Raw genomic sequence first — 6,463 nt, 5'->3', positions numbered from 1 at the left:
TTGAATATTAATTCTTGTGGTTTCCTACAATTATACCTGAATTATGTATGATATACATATTCTATTTTATGTTAAATTTATTTGTAGCGTGTTATTAAATTGTAAAAGCATTGGACACAAAATTGAAAATAGATATTAATTGTTGTAATTTTCTGGATAATTTGATAAAAAATGTATGATTATTGAAATGTAAAATTAGTTTATCGTGGAAATTGTTATATGATGAAGGTTCATATTCATATTGATTTTAATTTGTAAAACAATAACATATGCTCATTAATAAAATGCATAATGTTCATATATTTATGATTCATGATTGATTCAGATCAAATGAGTTGCTATATTCACCATTTGCGCCTATTCTCTCTGGTGATAAACATGGATGACTCAAAGGTTGATTATGTTACCTTGAAAGGTCCTAGTGTTGTGAAAGCTAATAGATGGTCATTCCATGTGGAGGATGCACCACAGGAGTGAACAGAGAAAAGTGACATTCTTTTATGAAATGTTGGAGAACGGCCAGATCATTGTGGCAATAGTTGAGTAGAACATTTTTGAGGAAACTATGTTTTGATTAACTGGGTGTCTTTGAACAACTTTTTGGTCATTTTTGCTGCTAATTGTACAGGAAAGTAGAGTATAAACCTATGATTAATAATTGTATACTTGAAAGTTAATGATGTGGATTTTGTGTTAGAAAATATTCAAATGAGGTTAATGAATGTTTAATAATTAAAATTGATTGTCAATCGTAATAATCATTTAATTGTTCATATTTAGAAAACATTATGTCCATTTTTTCCTAATATTAAGTTTGTATTGAACAGTGAACATATGTACCAATATTTAAAAAATCTCAACACTGTAGACAGATGATGTAAGTAATTAAATGTACATAATCATACTTGTATATGTTCATTTATATGTTATTGAATGTTCTATGCCATATTTTTTTATCTTATTAAATTTAGACACTTTATTTTTTTCAATAATAGATCATTTATCTTTAAAGTATTTATACATATTCGTTTTGTTGTAATATAGAAAATCAAATCAGGCAACTGCAAAACGAATACACGCCTCAACTAATGCTTTTTAAACAAAATGTATTGAAAATAAAAAAACAAAGGGTGGCAAGAAGATTGATGATGAATGAGTTCTAAGCATATTCTTTTTTTTTTTAAATAGTATATAATTTTTAACATATTTGATTTATAATTAAGTTATATATTATATGGTCATAATCTATAGATATTGTTTGCTAGTTATTATTATTTAAAAAAAAAAATTGGTGAAGATTATAGTAAGAATGAATCGATTCATTCATTAAGATCTCAACAATATATATATATATACATATATATATATATATATATATATATATATATATATATATATATATATATATATATATATATACATATATATATACATATATATATATATACATACATATATATATATATACATACATATATATATACATATATATATACATATATATACATATATATACATATATATATATATAGGGGAAGGCTCATGTAAGAACCCTCCTCTATATAAGAACCCATTATATATAAGAACCCATCTGGACCATTGATCATATTTCATCTAAAGGCTGTGATTAATTAGTGAGTAATGTCATTTTTGTAATTTGTAGAACATACACCCCAAATGTATTACTTTGACAAGTTAACGTTTCATTTTTTGTATCCTCTTTGAATTCAGCAACCCACTTCTCTCCCTCTCTCTCCTCCATTGAAGCATCTATTTAAAGTTTTGAACCTCCATTAAAGTCGCATCTAAACCTTCTATCCTCCATTAAAGCAGCATCTAAGCTAACTATTCTCCATTGAAGCGGCATATAAGCTAACTATCCTCCATTAGAACATATTGTAAGCTAGTTATCTTATAATTACAAAAATAATTTTTTTTTTTTTTTTTTTATATACAATTGGACATGCCGAAATTACGTGAAATTCAAATGAAATTTCCAACCTATGTTGTAAGTATATTAAATTTAAGATTAAATTAGTTATCGCAATTTCAGATTATTTTTTTCGATTTTTTTTGGGCAAAATTTCTGATTATTATATTTTGATTTTTTGTCGAAATTTCGGGTGATTATTTTTTGATTTTTTTGGCGAAATTTCAGGGGAGGGGTGTTTGAAGGTTAATTAGGCTTGTAGCTTATCATAGTTGGTTAGTAACGGCTGGGAGATTATTAGGAATAGGATTAAAAGTTATTAATTCTTATAGTTTGCTAGCTACTTGTTAAATAATGTAGTGTTAATGTTTTATGTTTTTAGGTAGTAATTGAGTTCTAATCAACATAATGTAATGTGCACACCAAGTGTTTGATAAAAGTCTTTGATATGATGTTACATATGTTTGAGTTCTAATTAACTTAATACATATCATTTAGTTTTAGGGGTAATCATAATTTGCGTAAGTTGCTATTCTTGATCTAAATTGCATATTTGTAGCTTTAGTAGTCATCAGTCTACATTATCGGTGCTTGTAATTCTTTGGTGACTATTGGACTTTAGCTTGCTTATATTTTTCGGATTGCCTAATGTAGGTTTCGATAAGATTGGCTTCTCTTTGTGTTTTAATCTCTTTTGTCCATATCAAAAGAAATGGAAGCAAAGCAGCCTATCTACTTGCAAAAAATAGTCTAGCTCTTATTACTTTTTTTGTTTGGTTGGAGGAAGATCCGCCCCTAACGTCATGTTGGTTGTAAATGAAGATATTTCTGATTAAGAATAGTTTGGTTACATTTTGTTAAAAAAAAAAAGAAAAAAAAAGAGGTTTATCAACATTTTGAGCTCTTCACCTCAATGACTTGAGATAGTGGTAAGTGATGACTTGTAATTTCTAGTTACTCTGATTTTCGATTGCGCTAAGAAAGTCTTCTTAAAACGGGTCGTGATGAGTCGTATAATTCCTATGGTTACTCATGTGATAATTGAGTTGTTGTGCATAATTACTTAATCAGTCCACTATAGTTAAATTTATATGTACAACTCTTTTTTTCCCCTAAATTTGTGTATCTGTTTTATTTATTTTAATAAAATTTTGTAGATTTTGCCATATTTTTGTGTTTTTGAATCTAGCTATCTCTATAAAAATAAATTATAGTTTAGAACGTAAAACAAGTTTACATAACAAAAAGTAATTTACTATGTTCCAAAGTTTTCCCTCTATGTTGTAAAGTTTGCCCCCTATGTTCTAAATTTTACCCTATATATTTTATAATTTTCTATCTATGTTCTAAACTTTAGTCTTTATGTTCTAAAATAGTTCATTATGTTCAAAACTTTGTCCTTTATGCTCTAAATAAAGTAGTTCACTATATTCTATAGCAAAAGCACATTTAGACATAAGTATGTTCTAAAGTATTTCTCTATGTTCTACGAAAATTTAGAACATAAAGTAATTTCTATATTTTAAGAAAATTTAGAACATCAAGTAAATTATGTTCTAAGTAATTCACTATATGTTCTAAAATTTAGAACATAATATAGATATGTTCTAAAGTTTTCCCTTTATGTTCTAAAGTTTTCCACTATGTTCTAAAGTTTTCCACTATGTTCTAAAGTTTTCCAGCTTCAAGTTTTCTACTATGTTCTAAAATTTACTATGTTCTAAAGTATTTCTCTATATTCGTATCAAATAGTGGTTTGACCTGCAGGTGGTTAAGACATTTGGCCATAACCATCTCTAAGAATTGCTCTAGGCCAAACTTTTGTGCTTTGGGCACCTTGGTTTATTGGTTAACTTTCAACAGATTTGTTTTTGGCTTAAATTCTATTCCTATAATACTCCTTTATGTGTTAAGCAACTTTCTCAGTTAGATGATTTCTAGAGCATTTAAGTGGAACTTGGTGGAATTGTTCTTTTAGCTTGAAGGAAATTGCATGTTTGCATTTGTTGGAAAATTAAATTAGAGCTCTTACAGATGGTTTGGTGCTATAGCTCACAAGACAGGTAAAAGAAAAAGTGAGGATATAGTGAAAAATTATTCCCTATTACTAACGTGTATCACTGCTGTGTTGTAAAGTTTGTATGACAAATTGAAATTTAATGGTTTTTGTGTGAGTGTGTAACATAATTTGAATAAGTATCGTTCTTCAATTGTGCTGATGAGGAAGTTTAGTGTAGGGTAAGTAAAGGTTTATATTCAAATGTTTATATATATTAGCCTACTAGCTCAACGGGTAGAGCATTGTGCAAATGCGCAAAAGATGTGGGTTCAACTCCCACGTAGGTTTGTTTGTATAATGTTGAGACGAGCTTGTATTTTTTTTTCTTTTCTTGAGACGAGCTTGTATGAGAGTTAATTTTTTATTTTTATTTTTTTTTAAACTTGTATGTGAGTTAAGTTGTAACATAGTTTCTATAGTCATTAACCATTTATTGTTCGTATAACTTAGTGCTAATTTGGAGATAATATGGTTTACTGTTGAAGTTTTTTTTAGTTATTTGGAGATAACCTATGTAGGAATCGAACCTACATCCCCTATGCATTTGCATAGTGCTCTACCAATTGAGCTAATAGGTTTATGCTTATGTTCTAAAGTTTATTTTTAAAATTTTATGCATATGCAAAATTAGAATATATGCAGAAAATTACATAAGGTATGGAGTAACACGTAGTATACATTTCTTATATTCTAAAATTCTATTCCTATAATCTAAACTTTTTACCCATTCTAATTAGTTATGTTATATATCCTAAATTTTTTTCTATGTTCTAAATCTTTTCTTATGGTTTTAAAATTTAAATGTGTTATGTTCAAAATTTGTTTTCTTATGTTCTAACTTTATTCTGTTTATGTTCTAAATTTTTCTTCCTATGTTCCAATTTTTTTGTATGTTCTAAATTTTATTCCTATGTTCGAAGAGTTTTAAGCATATGTTCTAGATATTTTATTCCTATGTTCTAAAGTTTTTAAGTCTATGTTCTGATTTTTTTTGCATGTGTTCTAAAATCCTTTCCTGTATTTTAAATATTTTCCCTATATTCTAAATTTTTATTCCTATATGTTCCTAAATTTTTAAGCCTATGTTCTTACTTTTTTCCTATGTTCTAATTTTTTATTCCTATGTTCTAAAGTTCTTAAGTCTATTTCTAAATTTTTTAAGCTTATCTTTTAATTTTTTTCCTATGTTCTAAATTTTTATTCCTATGACCTAAAGTTTTTAAGCCTATGTTCTAAATTTGTTTTTCCTATGTTCTAAATTTTTTCCTATGTTCTAAATTTTTATTCATATGTTCTAAAGTTTTTATGCCATGTTCTAATTTTTTTCCGCCATGTTCTAATTTTTTTTCCTTTGTTCTAAATTTTATTCCTATGTTCTAAAGTTATTAAGCTCATGTTCTAAATTTTTTTCTATGTTCTAAATTTATTGTTTTGTCTATTTTTAAAACTTGTCTTTGTATGTTCTAATTTTTTTTTCTATATAATCGAGATGTCATGAGAGCCTTAAGATTGCAATCAACATACAGACATCATAGCTGCATAGCTCTAGCCTAGGATACGCCCACAAGATCATGTACATAAGATTAAGCACTACACCCACATCATGTATAATTCAAATAAAAAAATTTCTTTACCAATGTTAGGACCTATACTCCAGAAGACCAAAACAGAAGGTGGAAAGCAACAATAGGATATATATATATATATATATATATATATATATATATATATATATATATATATATATATATATATATATATATATATATATATATATATATATATATATATATATTTGTCTACCAACTACAAACATCATGAGATAAAATTTCGATAAAAAATTATGAGTATAATCAAGAGTATCATTGATTAAGAACACAACAAGAGTATCACTAACTTAGAACATGCTGAAAAAGTGTTTAAAACATGATGAAAAAGAGTTTAGAACATGCTAAGCTAATTTACAATTCACATAAGTGAGTTAATTCATCTAGAAATTCTGAAATTACATAATTAGTTGCAAAACATAATACACAAATCACATTTTGCATGGATATACAATAAATCATTAAAAACTGAAAAAAATCGCAAATAAACTGATAAATGAAGCAAAAAATTACAAAGATAGCAAAAATTACAGACTATTCAATAAAAGAAATCAAATACAGAGGGAGTAAAATAATCGAAAAATTGTTAACCAAAAACTTATTGTATCGAACTGCAAACAACTTTCAAATTTGTATGATGTGACTTGTGACTTTTTGCTTGCATTCAATTTTGTAGAATTAACTCCTCTGTACAAGTAATTGTAAATCCTTCTATACAAATTTATACAAATTTGTATGAGGTAGCAAAATAATCGAAATAAAAACTACTAAAATGATGCCAAAAAAACAAAAAAAAAAACAAAATTACTTAGTATCGCTGAAATTCAAACACGAATATCGCTGAAATTCGAACTCTAAGAACCGTAA

This window comes from Chenopodium album, chromosome 10 (assembly GCF_948465745.1).
Source record: "Chenopodium album chromosome 10, dcCheAlbu1.1, whole genome shotgun sequence".
Taxonomy (NCBI): Eukaryota; Viridiplantae; Streptophyta; class Magnoliopsida; order Caryophyllales; family Amaranthaceae; genus Chenopodium; species Chenopodium album.
This window is presented reverse-complemented; position numbering follows the sequence as displayed.